General features: G+C 36.6%; 1 long non-coding RNA gene across 1 annotated transcript; it reads left to right on the forward strand.

Annotated features, from left to right (window-relative positions):
- The first annotated feature begins 703 nt into the window (after positions 1-703).
- Positions 704-19,015, forward strand: LOC108585286. Its single transcript, XR_002521739.1, has 2 exons — positions 704-3,803; positions 18,718-19,015. It is a non-coding gene; the product is annotated as an uncharacterized LOC108585286 (long non-coding RNA).
- Positions 19,016-19,912: the final 897 nt, after the last annotated feature.

The following is a 19,912-nucleotide window of genomic DNA, read 5'->3' on the forward strand; positions in this document are numbered from 1 at the left end:
GTTTTTCTTCTCTTTGAAGGACTTCTTTTAACATTTCTTGCAAAGCAAGTCTACTGACAACAAATTTCCATGATTTTTACTTGTCTAAAAGTTTTACTTCTAACTTCTGAAGGATGACCCAGGACAGAATCCTAGGTTGGTGGTTTTCTTCTTTCAACATCTTAAATATTTCACTTCATGTTCATCTTGCTTGTATGGATTGTGACTTCAGGGTAATTTTGATTCCACTTAGTCCCAATTTTCATGAATAACTTTTAGTGCAATGATTTAGTATTTTTTTAAATTTCATTTTCTCTCAAAAAGATCTTATTATAGTAATGTATAACCTCTTTGAAGCCAGAAAATACTATTTCTTTGCACTCATTTTTCCTTCTCCCCTTATCATACAGTAGAAAGGAAAGAATAGAAAAGGTACTGAATTCCAGGTCCAAGTCAATCACCTTTGCTTTTCTCAGACTGTCATTGACATTTACACCAGCATTATCCTCATCGTTTCATCACTGCAGCCACCCCAACCAATCTGCCTCCTCTGTATTCTCATACAGGAGAAAGGAAAGAATAGAAATGGTACTGAACTCCAGGTCCAAGTCAATCATCTTTGCTTCTCTCAGACTGTCATTGACATTTACCCCAGCATTATCCTCATCACTTCATCACTGCTGCCACCCCAACCAATCTGCCTCTTCTGTGTAAGTATAACCTTCTTATTCTATTTATCTTTAAAGAGCTTTTCTCTCCTAAAACATACACACTATGGGTCTTCAAGAGAAAGGGCGATGCTTAAATTATACAAATAGCAGAAATTTGGGGGAAGATGTGGCCCTTTGGAGTTCTGGAGTAACTAAAAAAATCCATTGAGTGTCTTGGAGAGACCAGTTCCTCCTTTCATCTATAAGTTCTTAATCAGTGGAGGAGTGAGCCAGCTTGGAACTCAATATCAGTTCTATTGTTGGTTAAGATGATTTAGAGAATGTGACTTGGACCTCTGGCAAAAATGAATATACATATGTAAAGCTATTGACCTCTCTTATAAGGGCAGAGCTTGACCCCGTAAGTTTACTCTGGGCAGAATAGAAAAATGTATTTTGTGAGAATGTTCATCCAAAAGAGAATTTAAAAATAGGTTTTTTCCCCCATTTTCACCACTTAATCACTCTTCACCAAGAGCAGTGAACATAGGAAGAAGGGTGTACGTCTCCTTTTAATATTTTCAGGAGGTAAGAAGAAGTTCCTATTTCATGGACCAGCAAGAAATCTGAAAATTCTGGAAACAAAAACAAAGACTGATCTAACCAGCAGAAACTGGGGAGATGTTACAACATTTGTATAGGATAGACTCACAGGAGAGGGGAAAATGGCACCTGAAACTTAACTCCAGGGCATACATTTTTTAAACCAAGATATACAGACTATAAGAAATCATTTTCCTTATTCCTTATTCCTGTACATCACATTTTCAACCTTCCCAACTTAAAACTATAACAATCTAAGTTTTATAATGTATAGAGAAAGAACTTTATCAGTAGAAATAGAAGAGCTGAATACTACACCTTCATTAATTGTTACAGGTAGTCCCCACCTATCCTATCCTTGAGGAATCTTGGGGTCTTGTCCAAGTCCCTTACAGACTGTAGGGCTTGGATTTTATTACATTTTATTTCTGTCTTGAGTGTCTCTCCTCTATTTAAGACCAGTAGGTACACATGCTTGGAATTATATGTCTACTATGAAGTGTGTAATTGCTTTTGTTTATTGTTTGTCTCTTCCTACTACAATGTAATCTCCAAAAAGATGAGGAGTTTGACTACTTTTTTCACTGACAAATCTCCTATGCTTAACACATAGCTGATATGAAGTGACTGAATGAAAGTGAAAGAAGAAAAAATTGTGAAGCAATGAGAAAGCGTGTGTTGCATCTTGTGGCCCTGTTTAATAGATAAGAAAAGAGAGGGCTGATAATATTTGTCAATGCACACAGACAGTGAGCTGAAATATTGCAGGATCCTAGCACAGGTATGATTTCAAATGCTCAGTGCTGGAATGGGGAACCTGTACCACTTCTCTAATTTCAACGAAGATCAACATAATTATTTATCCTTTATTCATATAAATCTAATTTACATTAGTCAAATTGAACTTAATTCATTTTTATGGGATCTGAAAATGTACAGAAACCAATTCCAGAACTTCTGCTTCCAACAATGGTGGAAAACATGTTTTGGACTAAAAATAAATGATAAAGTGGTATAAAATATTTTTTTAAAATTCGTTAAGGGCAACAGAGAGAATTTCTACTTCCAGAAAGGATATAGTCAGTGTGGTGTGGCAGGCCAACACTTGGGCTAACAACAATGAGAAAAACCTAGGGAAATTATATATATTTATAAAGGAATCAGAGGGTTTTAAAAACAAGAACTAAATGGATTAAAATTCCAGAGAAGTGAGAACTTTCCGGTAATGACTTGATGATGTCCACAATGTTTTACCCTTGGCAAAATTGCCACTTTGGAATGCAAGCTAAGGATGAGGCTGAGTCCAGGCAGAAAGATGCAGCTGGGGAAAAAGTTAAACTAACAAAACTTTTAGCAGTTATATGGGGCTTTGGTGACTCACTGAAGATGTGAGAAACCCCAAATATATGATGACTAAGACATTGACTGAAGTTTGAGACGGTATAGAGGCTAAAACAGTAGCCCCTAAACTTCTGCAATGCAAAGTAAAATCCCCTGCAGCGTCATGGTGCTAGAGAATCAATGAACTGCTATGGAAAACAGGAGCCCAGAAACAAAAGAAGGTAAAATATAAAAACAGAAGAGGGAGTAGGGAATTGACATTGATGATCTATAGTTGGTTTTTTGATGGGGATATTTACAGATTCTGAGCAAAGCTACAGGCTGCCCCTCATAGAAAACAACAACAGCGATCTCTAGCCTTCACAGAAGACTATAGAGTGTCTCAAATACATTGCCAGTCTTCCTTTCAAGAGAGTTGCTGAATTTTGAAGCTTTATGGAGCAGGAGGTTAAAGAGCTAAACTGAAAACTTGCTGTTATCTTTTAAGGCTGGGAAGACAGAGATCCACCAGGCTCTCAATTGAAAGCCCTGGAGGGCTACACCCTAAGAACAGAAGTGAATCGGAGGTACACTTAGCAAAACTGAAACCAGCTTCTGATTCAGAATAATCTCTGACTCGATTGAGGTGATCAATGGCTATTCCACCTGCCCAACAGAAGGAAAGAGGAGCACTTTTGAGTGGAAGGCAATATCATTTGTACCCTTTATCATTTTGTTATACATAATGTCTAACATTTTTTAAATTACTAGACATGGAAGATCAAGTTCATTTGCCCAATAATCAAGAGAAAAAAACACACAATAGAAACACAATTATAGATGATCAAGATATTGTAATCAGCAAACAAGAATTTACAAATAATTTTTATGAATATGACTAAGAAAATAAAGTGCAAAGTCGATGAGGAAATGGACAATTTTTGGTAAAAGTAATCTATAAAAAATATTTCTTTAGGCCTTCTAAATCTGAAAAAATATAACGTCTTCAGTTAAGAAATCAATATATGGAGAAAACTGCAGTAGAAGGGGTCAGTAGAGATAGCAGTGTGTCCAACAGCCAAGAAAGTAAGGTGGCGGGCATACAGATAGTGATGCACACAGGGGCAAAAGAAGTCATAATGGGAAAGCCATGTGGAGGCAGCAGTGTGCCTGATGTCCAAGGAAGTATGCATAGGAGGTACATGTGGTGGCAGTTGTATGCCCAGCAAAAGAAGCACCAGGGAGGTGAAGGTGAGAGTAAGTTAGCAATGTGTCCAAGGTGAAGGAGTGCACAGTTAGCAATGTGTCCAACAGCCAGAAAGGTGGAGGCAGGGGCATGGAGGCAGTGGCATGTCAAACAACCCAGGGTTTGGTAGGGGGAATGTTCAAAAGTGATGACTTGCCTGGAGATGAAAGCAGGAGTGATGAGTTGGCCATGGCAGTAACTAGCATTTTCAGGAAATTAATTATGTAAAGGAGGATTGATCCAGAAAGTATCTATATTGAAGCTAATGGAAGCTGGATTTCTCTCTGTGGGAAAAGAAATTTACAAATATGAAAAGGGGAAGAGAAAAAAATAACTCATTGCTATTGTTATGGTAAGAAGGAAGAAGGAAGGAAGGAAAGAGCAAAAGGAAGGAAAGAAGGAAAGAGTGAAAGGGAAGTAAGGAAAGAAACAAAAAAACCCCAATTATCCGGGCAAAAGCGAATATGTCTGTGTACATATACATGAATACATACATATATTTCAAAATTCTGACCATGGAGAGAGCCTAGTTGCAATGACACCCTAGTGGCAATTAACATATCAAGTATGTAGGTTCCAATTTCCAAAACAAACAACAAGGACTCCTTGTAAAAGTGGATGATTCAAAGATAGAGGAAGGGAAATTTCAAGATAAGCCTGGAACACTGGATAATAATGAACTGTGGTTTGAACGGTGGTATTTATCACTGTCCATTTTCTGATTTGAAAGACTTGGCGATTACTCTGTAGGAGAGTGTCTTTGGGAGAAGTAGTAACAGGAATATTTAGAGATGATAGGACATAAGGATTTCAACTTGCTCTCAAAATATTCACAAAAGGTATTATATTCTTGAACATACACACATATCTATCTATCTATCTATCTATCTATCTATCATCTTTAAAAAGAGAGATGGAGAAAATATGAAACTATTAACTGTGGAATCTGGATGAAGAGAATGAGGGAGTTCATTCTACTGTTCTTGCAACTTTTCTGATAAAAATATTTCAAAGTAAATTATTTCAAAATTAAAATTAAAAACTCAATTTATGAGTTTAACAATAAGTTGGACACTATTGAATACAAGACTTGTGAACTGGAAACATATCAATGAAAAATTTACAAAGTGAAACATGGAAGAAAAAGGGAAAGGGAAAAAATAAGAAACAGATGTAAGAGACATACAGGACAAGTATGAAAGGTCTACCACGTAAAACTGAAGTTTCAGAGAGCAAGGAGAAAGAAATATAGCAGAAGCAGTATTCAAAGGGATAATGGTGGGAATTTTCTAAAGTAGACAAAATACATTTAATCCACTGATTAAGAAGCTCAGCAAACCCTCAAGCAGGATAAGTATAGAGAAAACCACAATTATGCAACTCAGATTAAAACTGCTAAACCAAAGACAGAGAAGATAGAAAAACCAGCCAGAAGAAAAAAGACACATTATCTACAAAAGAGCAACAATGAGACTGGCAGCTGTCTCTAATAGCAACAATAGAAGCCAGAAGATAATGGAATGCTATCTGTGGAGTACTGAAAGAAACTAAAGGCCAACATGTGAAAAACAACCTTCAAAAATGAACGTTAAATGATGACATTATCAGAAAAAACAAATAAACAAACAACAAAAAGAAGCAAAAAGGAAACAAAAAACCAAAATTCACATAATTTATTGCTAGGAGTTTTACACTGAAATGCTGAAGGGATTTCTACTAGCAAAAGTGAAAAACGATCTCATTTGAAAAGATGGAAATTCAAGGAGGGAATGAAGAATATTGGATGGGTAAATATGTTGGTAAATATAAATGAATATTGACTACAAAAATTATGTTGAATAACTGAAAGAAGGAAAACACAGCCACTTGAAGGAGCAATGTGTGGTCAAAATGCACGCAGGAAAAACTTCTTTAAAAGAGTTACTTCATACTCTGGTTTGGCAGATGCAATAAGCAGGGGTGCATCAAAAGTAATGGAGAAGGTGATTAGTTGGTGTACTTCAGCAGCAGCAACCAGATGAATTGACTTCTCTATATCTCCCTATTAGCCACAAGCTATGCAGCAGCCTGCAGGTGGGAGCAATGACCGTGTATGCATGGGTCGGTGTGCTCCATACAGTAAGTACAGGATGGTACCAGTTCCTAGTGAGAGGACACAGATAAATAGAAGAGACTGAAATGATATACAATAAGCCAGTAACTAATGTTGCCACTAGAGATGGGGTTAGAGGAAATAGTTTTATCTACATTATATGAATCTTTCACAATAAAAATGTATTCATATGCTACTTGTATAATTAGATATATATTTGAAAATGAATAATTTTGTATAGGAAATATATGTTTGACTCCATGCAATAAATACTGACATCAACATCAAAATAAAGCATTTCTAAAAATCACCTGGAAATAAAAATACAGTCTTCTAGATAACTCCTGTATCAAAGAGGAAAAAAGAATCCTGATAACATAATATAATCTTGTGAATTGTAGACAAATCTTACCTTATGAGAAATTTTGTTTAAAATAACATAAATGTATAACTCATAAAATTAAAAAGAAGAAAATAAATCAAAAAAAAGTAAAAGAAAAGAATCTGAAAGCAATGACTTAAACAAGAGAAAGCCAAACACTACAATGTATTGATAAAAACAGTGATCTTGTATTTGAAAAGTTATAAAAACAATACAAACCAATCAATCCCTGGCAAGTCTAGCCAAAGGAAACCAACGAGAACAAAAATACAATATCAGAAAACAGAAAAGGGGTATAATCAAAGGAAATTATAATTTTTCAAAAACTTTTTTTTTACTTTTCTGAACATAAAATTTTAAAATAGATATTTTTTAGGAAACTACAAATGACCAATTTGCCTGAATACAATATAAGAAACTGGAATAGATCAATATCCATAGAAAAGTTGAAAATTTTGTCAAAAAATACTGTAAAATGGCTCTGGGCCACGTTGGTTTTCTCTGAAATTTTTACCAAATACTGATGAATAGTTAAGTTCTGTATTACTTAATTGTTATGAAACTATAGAAATCATAACTTTGATACAATAAACCTGATAAATATGTCACAAAACTATGGGCCAATCTATCTAATAAGCACAAATAAAAAGTCTATTATGAAATATCAAATCCAACAGTATACTAAAAGAGTAATACACTTTACCTGATCAAATTTATTCAAGAGTAAGAAAATTGTTCAAACTTGGGAAATATGCTAATGTAATCTTGGTAGATGCTAAAGGACATTTTATAAATGTTAACATTACTTTTGATTAAAATTCCTAGTGTGCCAAGGGAAAAGCAGACTTTCTTAACTTGGTAAGGAGTATTTTTTAGAAATCCAAAGCCAATATAATACTTAATAATGAAATACCAAAAATAATCACATTAAAGTGATAAATAAGAGAATGTAGGAGCACAAGAGGAAAAACTAGGGACTCTTCCAAGATGGCCTAATAGGAACAGCTCCGGTCTGCAGCTCCCAGTGAGATCGACACAAAAGACAGGTGATTTCTGCATTTCCAACTGAGGTACTTGGTTCATCCCATTGAGACTGGTTGGACAGTGGGTGCAGCCCACAGAGGGTGAGCCAAAGGAGGGTGGGGCATCGCCTCACCCAGGAAGCACAAGGGGTCAGGGGATTTCCCTTCCCTAGCCAAGGGAAGCCATGAGAGACTGTACCAGGAGGAACAGTACACTGCTGCCCAAATACTGCACTTTTCCCATGGTCTTCAAAACTGGCAGACCAGGAAATTCCCTCCAGTGGCTGGCTGGCTTGGGGGGTCCCATGCCCATGGAGTCCAGCAAGCTAAGATTCATTGGCCTGAAATTCTCGCTGCAAGGGCAGCAGTCTGAAATTGACCTGGGATGCTGGAGCTTGGCAGGGGGAGGGGCATCCACCATTGCTGAGGCTTGAGTAGGCGGTTTTATGCTCATAGAGTAAACAAAGCTGTCGGGAAGTTTGAACTGGGCAGAGCCCACTGAAGCTCAGCAAGGATGACTGCCTCTCTAGATTCCACCTCTGTAGGCAGGGCATGTCTAAACAAAAGGCAGCAGTGCCAGTCAGGGACTTACAGATAAAATCCTCACCTCCTGGGACACAGCACATGGGGGAAAGGGCAGCTGTGGGGACACTTTCTCCAGACTTAAATGTCCCTGCCTTACAGTTCTGAAAAGAGCAGTGGTTCTCCCAGCATGGTGGTTGGGCTCTGATAATGGACAGATTGCCTCCTCAAGTGGGTCCCTGACACCTGTGTAGCCTGCCTGGGAGACAACTCCCAGTAGGGGCCAAGAGACATCTCATAAAGGAGAGCTCTGGCTGGCATCTGGTGGGTGCCCTTCTGGGACAAAGCTTCCAGAGGAAGGATCAGGCAGCAATATTTGCTGTTCTGCCGCCTCCTCTGGTGATACCCAGGAAAACAGGGTCTGGAGTGGACATCCCGCAAACTCTAACAGACCTGCAACTGAGGGACCTGACTGTTAGATAGAAAACTAACAAACAGAGAGGAATAGCATCAACATCAACAAAAGGACATCTACACCAAAACCCCATTCATAGGTCACCAACATCAAGACCAAAGGTAGATAAAACCACAAAGATGGGGAGAAACCCAAGCACAAAGGCTAAAAATTCCAAGAACCAGAACACCTATTCTCCTCCAAAGGATCACAACTCCTCATCAGCAAGGGAACAAAACTGGATGGAGAATGAGTTTGATGTGTTGACAGAAGTAGGGTTCAGAAGGTGGGTAATAACAAACTTCTCCAAGCTAAAGGAGCATGTTCTAACCCATCGCAAGGAAGCTAAAAACGTTGAAAAAAAGTTAGAGGAATGGCTAAGTAGAATAACCAGTGTAGAGAAAAACATAAATGACCTGATGGAGCTGAAAAACACAGCACAAGAACTTCATGAAGCATACACAAGCTTCAATAGCTGATTAGATCAAATGGAAGAAAGGATATCAATGATTGAAGATCAAATTAATGAAATAAAGTGAGAGGACAAGACTAGAGAAAAAAAGAGTGAAAAGAAATGAACAAAGCCCCCAAGAAATATGGGACTATGTGAAAAGATCAAATCTACATTTGATTGGTGTACCGGAAAGTGACGGAGAGAATGGAACCAAGTGAGAAAACACTCTTCAGGATACTATCCAGGAAAACTTCCCCAACCTAGCAAGACAGGCCAAGATTCAAATTCAGGAAACACAGAGAATACCACAAAGATATTCCTCGAGAAGAGCAACCCCAAGTCATACAATCATCAGATTCACCAAGATTGAAATGAAGGAAAAAAATGTTAAGGCAGTCAAAGAGAAAGATTGGGTTACCCATAAAGGGAAGCCCATCAGACTAACAGTGGATCTCTTGGCAGAAACCCTGCAAGCCAGAAGAGAGTGGGGGCCAATATTCAACATTCTTAAAGAAAGGAATTTTCAATGCAGAATTTCATATCTATCCAAACTAAGCTTCATAAGGGAAGGAGAAATAAAATCCTTTACAGACAAGAAAATGCTGAGAGATTTTGTCACCACCAGGCCTGCCTTACAAGAGCTCCTGAAGGAAGCACTAAACATGGAAAGGAACAACAGGTACCAGCCACTGCAAAAACATGCCAAATTGTAAAGTCCATTGACGCTATAAAAAAACTGCATCAACTAATGGGCAAAATAACCAGATAGCATCACAATGACAGGATCAAATTCACATATAGTAATATTGACCCTAAATGTGAATGTGCTAAATGCCCCAATTAAAAGATGCAGACTGGCAAATTGGATAAAGAGTCAAGAACCATTGGTGTGCTGTATTCAGGAGATGCATCTCATGTGCAAAGATACACATAGGCTCAAAATAAAGGGATGGAGGAAGATCTACCAAGCAAATGGAAAGCAAAAAAAAAAAAAAAAAAAAAAAAAAAAAAAGTAGGGGTTGCAACCCTAGTCTCTGATAAAACAGAATTTTTTCATTATTATACTTTAGTTCTAGGGTACATGTGCACAACATGCAAGTTCGCTACATAGGTATACATGTGCCTTGTTGGTTTGCCACACCCATCAACTTGCAGCACTATTCACAATAGCAAAAATAAAACAGACCTTAACCAACAAAGATCAAAGAGACAAAGAAGGTAGTCACATAATGGTAAAGGGATCAATGCAACAAGAAGAGCTAACTATCCTAAACATATATGCACCCAATACAGGAGCACCCAGATTCATAAAGGAGACTTACAAAGAGACTGAGACTCCCACACAAAAACAGTGGGAAACTTTAACACCCCACTGTCAATATTAGAAAGATCAACAAGACGGAAAATTAACAAGGATATCCAGGACTTGAACTCAGCCCTAGACCAAGCAGACCTAATAGACATCTACAGAACTCTCCACCCCAAATCAACAAAATATACATTCTTCTCAGCACCACATCACACTTATTCTAAAATGGACCAGTAGGAGTGTTTGGAAGTAAAACACTACTCAGCAAATGTGAAGAACAGAAATTATAACAAACTGTCCCTCAGACCACAGTGCAATCAAATTAGAACTCAGGATTAAGAAATTCACTCAAAATCACACAACTACATGGAAACTGAACAACCTGCTCCCGAATGACTACTGGGTACATAACGAAATGAAGGCAGAAATAAAGATGTTCTTTGAAACCAATGAGAACAAAGATACAACATACCAGAATCTCTGGGACACATTTAAAGCAGTGTGTAGAGGGAAATTTATAGCACTAAATGTCCACAAGAGAAAGCAGGAAAGATCTAAAATCGACACCCTAACATCACAATTAAAAGAACTAGAGAAGCAAGAGCAAACAAATGGAAAAGCTAGCAGAAGACAAGAAATAACTAAGATCAGAGTAGAACTGAAGGAGATAGAGACATAAAAAAAAAAAAAACCTTAAAAAAAATCAGTGAATCCAGGATCTGGTTTTTTGAAAAGACCAACAAAATTGATAGACCGCTAGCAAGACTAATAAGGAAGAAAAGAGAAGAATCAAATAGATGCAATAAAAAATGATAAAGGGGATATCACCACCAATCCCACAGAAATACAAACTACCATCAGAGAATACTATAAACACCTCTAGGCAAATAAACTAGAAAATCTAGAAGAAATGGATATATTCCTGGAGACATACACCCTCCCAAGACTAAACCAGGAAGAAGTCATATCTCTGAATAGATCAATAACAGGTTCTGAAATTAAGACAATAATTAATAGCCTACCAATCAAAAAAAGTTCAGGACCAGATGGATTCACAGCCGAATTTTACCAGAGGTACAAAGACGAGCTGGTACCATTCCTTCTGAAACTATTCCAATCAATAGAAAAGGGAATCCTCCCTAACTCATTTTAGGAAGCCAGCATCATCCTGACACGGCCTGGCAGAGACACAACAACAGCAAAAAAAAAAAAAAAGGTAGAGAATTTTGAGTCCAATATCCCTGATGAACATAGATGCAAAAATTCTCAATAAAATACTGGCAAACCCGAATCCAACAGCACATCAAAGCTTATCCACCCACGATGAAGTCGGCTTCATCCCTGGGATGCAAGGCTGGTTCAACATATGCAAATTAATAAATGTAATCCATCACATAAACAGAGCCAATGACAAAACCCACATGCTTATCTCAATAGATGCAGGAAAGGCCTTCAACAAAATTCAACAGCCCTTCATGCTAAAAACTCTGAATAAACTAGGTATTGATGGAATGTATCTCAAAATAATAAGAGCTATTTATGACAAACCCATAGCCAATATCATACTGAATGGGCAAAAACTGGAAGCATTCCCTTTGAAAACTGGTACAAGACAAAGATGCCCTCTCTCACCACTTCTATTCAACGTAGTGTTGGAAGTTCTGGCCAGGTCAATCAGGCAAGAGAAAGAAATAAAGGTTATTCAACTAGGAAAAGAGGAAGTCAAATTGTCTCTGTTTGCAGATGACATGATTATATATTTAGAAAACCCCATCATCTCAGCCCAAATCTCCTTAAGCTGATAAGCAACTTCAGCAAAGTCTCAGGATACAAAATCAATGTGCAAAAATCACAAGCATATCTATACACCAATTACAGACAACTAGATAGTCAAATTATGAGTGAATTCCCATTCACAATTGCTAAGAAGAGGATAAAATACCTAGGAATCCAACTTACAAGAGATGTGAAGGACCTCTTCAAGGAGAACTACAAACCACTGCTCAATGAAATAAAAGAGGACACAAACAAATAGAAGAACATTTCATGCTCATGGATAGGAAGAATTAATATCATGAAAATGTCCATACTCCCCAAGGTAATTTATACATTCAGTGCTATCCCCATCAAGCTACCACTGGTTTCCTTCACAGAATTGGAAAAAACTACTTTAAAGTTCATATGGAACCAAAATGATCCTGCATAGCCAAGACAATTCTAAGCAAAAAGAACAAAGCTGGAGGCATCACACTACCTGACTTCAAACTATACTATAAGGCTACAGTAACCAAAACAGTATGGTACTGGTACCAAAACAGATATATAGACCAATGGAACAGATCAGGGTCCTCAGAAATAACACCACACGTCTACAACCATCTGATCTTTGACAAACCTGACAAATGCAAGCAATGGGGAAAAGATTCCCTATTTAATAAATGGTGCTGGGAAAACTGGCTAGCAATGTGCAGAAAGCTGAAACTGGATCCCTTCCTTATACCATATACAAAAATTAACTCAAAATGGATTAAAGACTTAAATGTAAGACCTAAAACCATAAAAACGCTGCAAGAAAACCTAGGTAATACTATTTAGGACCTAGGCATGGGCAAAGACTTCATGACTAAAACACCAAAAGCAATGACAACAAAAGCCAAAATTGACAAATGGGATCTAATTATGTTAAAGAGCTTCTGCACAGCAAAAGAAACTCTCAGCAGAGTGAACAAGCAACCTACAGAATTGGAGAAAATTTTTGCAATCTATCCATCTGACAAAGGGCAAATACCCAGAATCTACAAAGAACTTCAACAAATTTACAAGAAAAAAACAACCCTATTGAAAAGTGGGCAAAGGATATGAACAGACACTTCTCAAAAGAAGACATTTATGCAGCCAACGGACATATGAAAAAATGCTCATCATCACTAGTCATTAGAGAAATGAAAATCAAAACCACAATGAGATACCATTTCTCACCAGTTAGAATAATGGTCATTAAAAAGTCAGGAAACAACAGATGCCAGAGAGGATGTGGAGAAATACGAATGCTTTTACACTGTTGGTGGGAGTGTAAATTAGTTCAACCATTGTGGAAGACAGTGTGGTGATTCCTCAAGGATCTAGAACTAGAAATACCATTTGACCCAGCAATTCCATTACTGGGTATATACCCAAAGGATTAGAAATTATGCTACCACAAAGACACATGCACATGTATCTTTATTGTGACACTATTCACAATAGCAAAGACTTGGAATCAACCCAAATGCCCATCAATGATCGACTGGATAAAGAAAATGTGGCACATATACACCATGGAATATATGCAGCCATAAAAAAGATGAGTTCATGTCCTTTACAGGGACATGGATTAAAGTGGAAACCATCATTCTCAGCAAACTATCACAAGGACAGAAAACCAAACACAGCGTGTTCTCACTCATAAGTGAGAATTGAACAATGAGAACACATGGACACAGGGAAGGGAACATCACACATTGGGGCCCGTTGAGGGGTGGGGGACTGGGGGAGGGATAGCATTAGGAGAAATACCTAATATAAATGATCAGTTGATGTGTGCAGCAAACCAGCATAGCACATGTATACCTATGTAACAAACCTATATGCTGTGCACATGTACCCCAGAACTTAAAGTATAATACAAAAAAAAAAAAAAGAATCCTTTCTATTAATACTTCTATTATTCAACAAGATTCTGGAACTTATGGCCAATAAAAGAACATAAGGAAAGGAAAGAAAGTATATATTGGTTGCAAAATGTATGATTTTTACCCAAAATTATATAACTTCTTTGGAGTAAAATCAAGAAAACTGTTTGCTACAGCAACATAAGTACGAGAAAGCAGTTAATACAAGATTAATATACCAAAAATCAAGAAAAGTTAGAAAAGAAAGTGGAAAACAAGACTCATTAATAATGCTAATAAACATACCTAGAAATAAATCCAATAAGAAAGATGCAAGATTTTCAATTAAACACAAAAGAAAGACTAAAATAAATGAGGAAACATAACTATATTGGGGGAAGAGTATAAAGTAATAAGTTATAATAAAATTATTGCAATTACAATTAAAAACTAAATTGAGCATCTTCAGAACCTTCAAAAATTAGTTTAAAATTTCATTTGAAATATAATAAATAAGTTAGAATGCTATGAGCAATGTGAAAATGATTAATGAAGTCTTGGTCTGTAATTTGTTAAAACGTATTATAAAATACAGCAATTAAAACACCCTGATACTAATAGCGATAAAAATCAATAGGTCAATTAGTTATTGATAATAAAAAATAGACCTTGATGTATATGAGATTTACTATATAATAAAAGTAACATTTCATATTAGTGGAGAAAAGACATGTTGTTCAATAAATGGGTTGCAAAATTTGCCTACCCAATTGGGAAGAAATGAATCTATATTCCTACTTCAGAACCATATCCTAAAAGGTCTCTAGATTGGTTAATGTTTTAAAAATAACAAAAATAATAAATGTAGCAGTGGAAAATAATTTTTATGTAAGGAACACCTTGCTAAACATATCAGATAAGTACAAACCATAAAGAAAAAGATGAATGAAATGACTATATAAACAAGATAAAAGACAAATGACAAAATGAGGGGAATTGCAATGACACCCAGTGTGTTAAAATTATCTTTCACAAATCTGTAAGATAAAGGAAAACACCACCACAGAAAATAAACAACAAATATGAACACAGAATTCACAAAGAAGTAACATGGATGATCATTAAACATAGTTCTTAAAAAATATACAAACTCACAATTAAGTAAACAAAATTAGACTAACAAAGACTAAAATGTATTAAAAATTTACATTGTTAGGTATGGCAATAGGAAAAAATATGGACTTTAATTGTTCTTGACGGAAGAATACACTGACATATTTTGTTTTTCCCTTCTAGAAATTTATTCTGCAAAAATATTTCTCCGAGTAGTCACAGATACATGTATAATGATGCCACTTATATTACAAGTGTGAAACTAATCCAAATGCCTATCATTGGGGGACTGGTTAAATACATTATAATAACTCCGTATCATAGAGTGTAATACTGTGTGGCTATTAAAAAGAATGAAATGACTCTTTGTGTATTAATATAGAAAGATACCCAATGTATATTGTTTAGTAAAAAGGTAAGTGCAAGTTACACATACACACGGTATGATATATTTTTGGTAGTACATGTACATATTTGCATAAACACCGTCCAAAACCTGGAAGGATATAGACCAATTGCGATCAGTGGTCTTCTCTCAGGCATGGTGTAAGGATGGGGTGGAGATTTTCATTATTCCTTTTGAATAAATTTGTTCGATGATGCCTATGTTAATTGTATATAGAAAAAAAATGAAAACGAAGAAGTATATGGTAAAATGGGGAACTCAAAGCCAAACTTGTGCCTAACTCTGACTTTAAATACCCGAAGAAAACAAATTTTGAAAGAAAATTACTCAAATCAGTCCTATATCTCTGGAATATGATAAGTTTCACAGAGATTTTTACGTTGTTTTCTCCACGGATTTCTCTGTGATGATCTGCGCTGCACTGCTTGATGAGTCCAAAGGGCTTTGCTGATGATCAGGATGCCAGAGTGTGGCGCCAGAGAGTCACCAAGCCCCATATTAAACTTAGGAACTATGGCAAGGTAGGGCCCCCAACCAACAAATCAAGGAACCCAGGGCTGTCATAACTGTAATCTCTCAAGCCCTATTTTCCTTCACTTCTAAATACCCTTGCATTGTTCCTTGAACCATCCATGGAGGCCATGTAAGATGACAGCAGCTGCTGTCAGGGAAACCACCTCTGGTAGCTGTAGTTTAGGGATGGGATGGGTACAGAGAGATGCTCTGAAGACATGAAAACACCTCTTTAATGTGGCAGGACATTGACTTGTAGGAAATGGAAAGAACATTAGCAATAAACTTTGGTAGCTGTTTTGGAACACAGAACACTTGGAATGGAAACAGAAATTCCCTCAGGGAAAATCACAGCAAGTAGACTGCAGACACAAAATAAAGAACAGCCCAGAATATACAAATGAATATGTTTCTTCCTACACGTAACTGCATATCTTTATAGCATCACCTTCAAGGCTAACATATTTCATTTCCTTTACTGCTTTATAATTCTTTGGAGAGCTGAGTTTAAAAACAACATTGATGTTTACACTCTTAAAATTTTAGTGTATATATGCACTCAGAAAATTGGATTAGATTGGGGAAAATCCATATAGTAGCAAAATTCCTTTAAAAATTACTAACTGGCTGGCACTTTTATCTAAGTATGAGAATCATGAATTTTTCTCAGCATTTCCTTTTAAAGAGGTTATAAAGTTAAGCTGTAAAAGGATTCACATCAGTCCTGATGGAACAAGGGATGATAAAGTCCAAGCAAATAGCCATTGACACAAACTTGTCTTCGTCTTTATAGGAAGGGAAATTTCAAAAATAACTCTGGAAACAGTAATTTTTATAGAGTGAAGGAAAGATTGTGCATTAAAATGTGCATTTTGTTAGGAGGCAGTCATATGGATTGGCTCTACGTCACCACCCAAATCTCATCTTTTAGCTCCCATAATTCCCATGTGTTGTGTGAGGGGCCCAGTGGAAGATGATTGAATCATGGGGGCTGGTCTTTCCCGTGCTGTTCTTGTGATAGTGAATGAGTCTCACGAGATCTGATGGTTTTAAAAATGGGAGTTTCCCTGCACAAGTTCTCTTTGCTGCTACCATCCTTGTAAAATGTGACTTGCTCCTCCTTGCTTTCCACCATGATTGTGAGGCCTCCCTAGCCACGTGGAACTGTTAAGTCCAATAAACCTCTTTCTTTTGTAAATTGCCAGTCTCGGGTATGTCTTTATCAGCATCATGAAAATGTATTAATACTGGTAGACTACTGGATCTAGGCCCAGTTTTGTTATTTATTATTACATGGAATTGTATATCTCATTTTGGGTAGCTTATCAAAACCTTGAACCTCCATTTCTTTATCAAAAGATAGAATTGAAGTAGATGGTGTCAAAGATACGACAACTCTAAGCTCTCAAATATAATTGTAGATTTTTAACAAAATGCAACAAGTAGAGAGAGAGAGAGGTGAAAGAAGGAAGTGAGGGGATAAATTAAATTTAAAATGATGTCAAGTACTAATTTAAAAACTAGCCTTTACTGACTTGAAAGTAAATTTATTCTGTTTTTAAACACTATTTTTAAAATATGCTTTATTCTCATTTATAAAATCATTTCTTCAATTAATATTATATCTGAAGTCATAGTACATGTTATTTTTTTGTTATTGAACAATTTTTGTTATGCTATGATCTGAGTGTACCTTGAAATTTAATATGTTGAAAACTTCTCTAATGTGACAGTATTAGGAGGTGAGACCTTTGGGAAATGATTAGATCATGAAGATGGAACCCCCATGAATAGGATTGCCTTTTACAAGAGGCCCAAGAAAGATCCCTTACCCCTTCCACCAAGTGAGGGTGGAAAAGATGCCTTCTGTGAATTAGAGTGGGCCCTCACCTGGTAGCAAATCTGCTGGCACCTTGTTCTTGAACTTCCTGGCCTTCTGAACTATGAGAAATAAATTCCTATTGCATATAAGTCACTCAATTTATGGCATTTTTTTTATAGCAGTCTGACTAGACTAGGACAGAGTAGTAAGTAAGCAAAATGGGCTCATTTTTATATATGACATAGACAAAAAAATGTAAAACATGTTACTGGAAAGATACTAAAGCACTCAGAAAAAATGAAATGGAAATGCTGTTTTCTCCTTGAACAGGGAAAAGTGTTTACATGAGAAAAGAAAAAACAAGAGGAAGATAATGAGGTGTCTGATTTTTAAAAAATAAACTTTTACTTTTGAATAGTTTCAGATTTACCAAAAAAAAAAAAGTCATGATGATAGTACAGAAGGTGGCTATATAACCTGTACTCAGTTTTTCTTATTGCTAATATATCCCATCTCTATGATTAATTTGTAATAACTAGTGAATGGATATTGACATATTTTAATTAACTAACGTCCAAACTTTATTCCGATATTTTTACTTTTTACCCAATAACCTCTTTCTGCTCCAGGATCCAATTCAGGGTGTGACATTACATTTAGTCGTCATGTCTTCTGATTTCAGTCTCTATAATTCCCAGTTCCCCACAGCTGGGACTCCTGACATCCCATATACAAGAGCAACTCAACCCCTGTGTCAGGCCATATTTAAACTGTGCTAATCCCCCGAGCAGAAGCCTCAGTATCAAGTCCCATTCTTAATATCAAGTCCCACTAAGTTTGACCACATACTAAAAGTTGCCAAGTTAGCCAGTCAGTCCCAAAGTACAGGCCTTCCATGTGCTCTGTTCCAGTAGCTACTTTTCTGAGGCTAAGACCCCTTTGCTTTTAATCTGATCTAGGATCAATGTCTCCTGCTGAATTTTGACTCCTATGCTCACACCCTAGTCACACATCCTTCAGTGTCAGGCTCTTAAAAGAAGGTGGTCTTGTCCCCAAGCTCAATCTTGCTATGTGCCACTGATTCTAAAGTTGGGCTTCTGCATTAACCTGATTTAAGATCTTTGTTAAATAACCTATCTGGTTTTCCTCTCAGAAACCTAAGAGCTTGTTTTTCTTCCAGGAAAATTTCCTGGCGAATGTCAGAATCCTGTCCCTGAAATCCAGTCTACCAGCTAAGGCCTCGTTTCACCATGGACACCTGCACCACCCGTCCCTAGGACCTGCATGCTCATGGAGACACTGGTATCATGTCATGGATCTCCACTCTCAGTCCAGTCCTCTGAAACACATGCCAAGGAGTTCCTTGAAATGAATGACTGGTCAGGGGCCATCATGATTATACTCAACAACCATGATTGTACTCAACAAATTTTCTCTGAGTAAATGCCTGTGGGCGAAAGCCCAGGGCGTAAACCTTGGAACCTGAGTCAGCTTCTGAGGGGGAAGAGTGGCTCCCTCTCCAGTCAGGCCTGGCTCTGTCCTGCGCATTCTCACCAGCAGCCAGCAGTCACATTCTCCAAATGAAGCAGTCTTTTAACTGAACAACTCAATAAAAGGGGGAAACTCAGTTTTTGTCTAAATGAAAGAAAACTGAGGACAATGTAGGTGCCATTTCCTGACTTTATCTAAATATAAGTTAAATTCTACACTGCATTTAGTAATGGATAAGCTTTGTTTGCAGCTATAGAAGTCATGATTGTTAAATATGGTCAAGATAAACCATTTACTTTAGCTCTTTTTATTTGACATGACACTGATAAGATACGAATTTGAAAACCACGTAAAAAATCGGGAAATACTAAAATACTGATTATGTAAGGTTAAAATTTTATTCATATAGGGATACTTTTTCCAGCAAAATAAATTTTTTAATTTAAAAATCTGAGTTTTTTGTTTATCCAATTGTCAAAATCAGATTTATCAGCTAGCATAAATCATAATTCCTATAACAGTTTCATAAAGTAGGCTAGGTTTACAAACACAGTCTATAGGGTGCTTTTTCTTGTATTCCATTCATTTTAATTTTTAACTGATGTTTATTATTTAATAATGTTATTCTTTATTTGTTATTATTGACACCTTTGAGTTTAAGTATTCTGTAGTCTAGACAGGATACACTTATCGATACTGTAAATAATAGATAAAGGATTAGTGTACAATTTGCTGTTAATGTAATTGATGGATTTGATTCTCCACTGCATTACTTCTCTGTTCTTTCTTTAACTCTAATGCCAATGGTCTTGATCATTGGACAATGCCTATAATGCCTGCATAAAAATGAATGTGGTTCTTCATATTTCTTAAATTTGTTTTTT

The sequence above is a fragment of the Papio anubis genome, chromosome 6 (assembly GCF_008728515.1).
Source record: "Papio anubis isolate 15944 chromosome 6, Panubis1.0, whole genome shotgun sequence".
Classification (NCBI taxonomy): domain Eukaryota; kingdom Metazoa; phylum Chordata; class Mammalia; order Primates; family Cercopithecidae; genus Papio; species Papio anubis.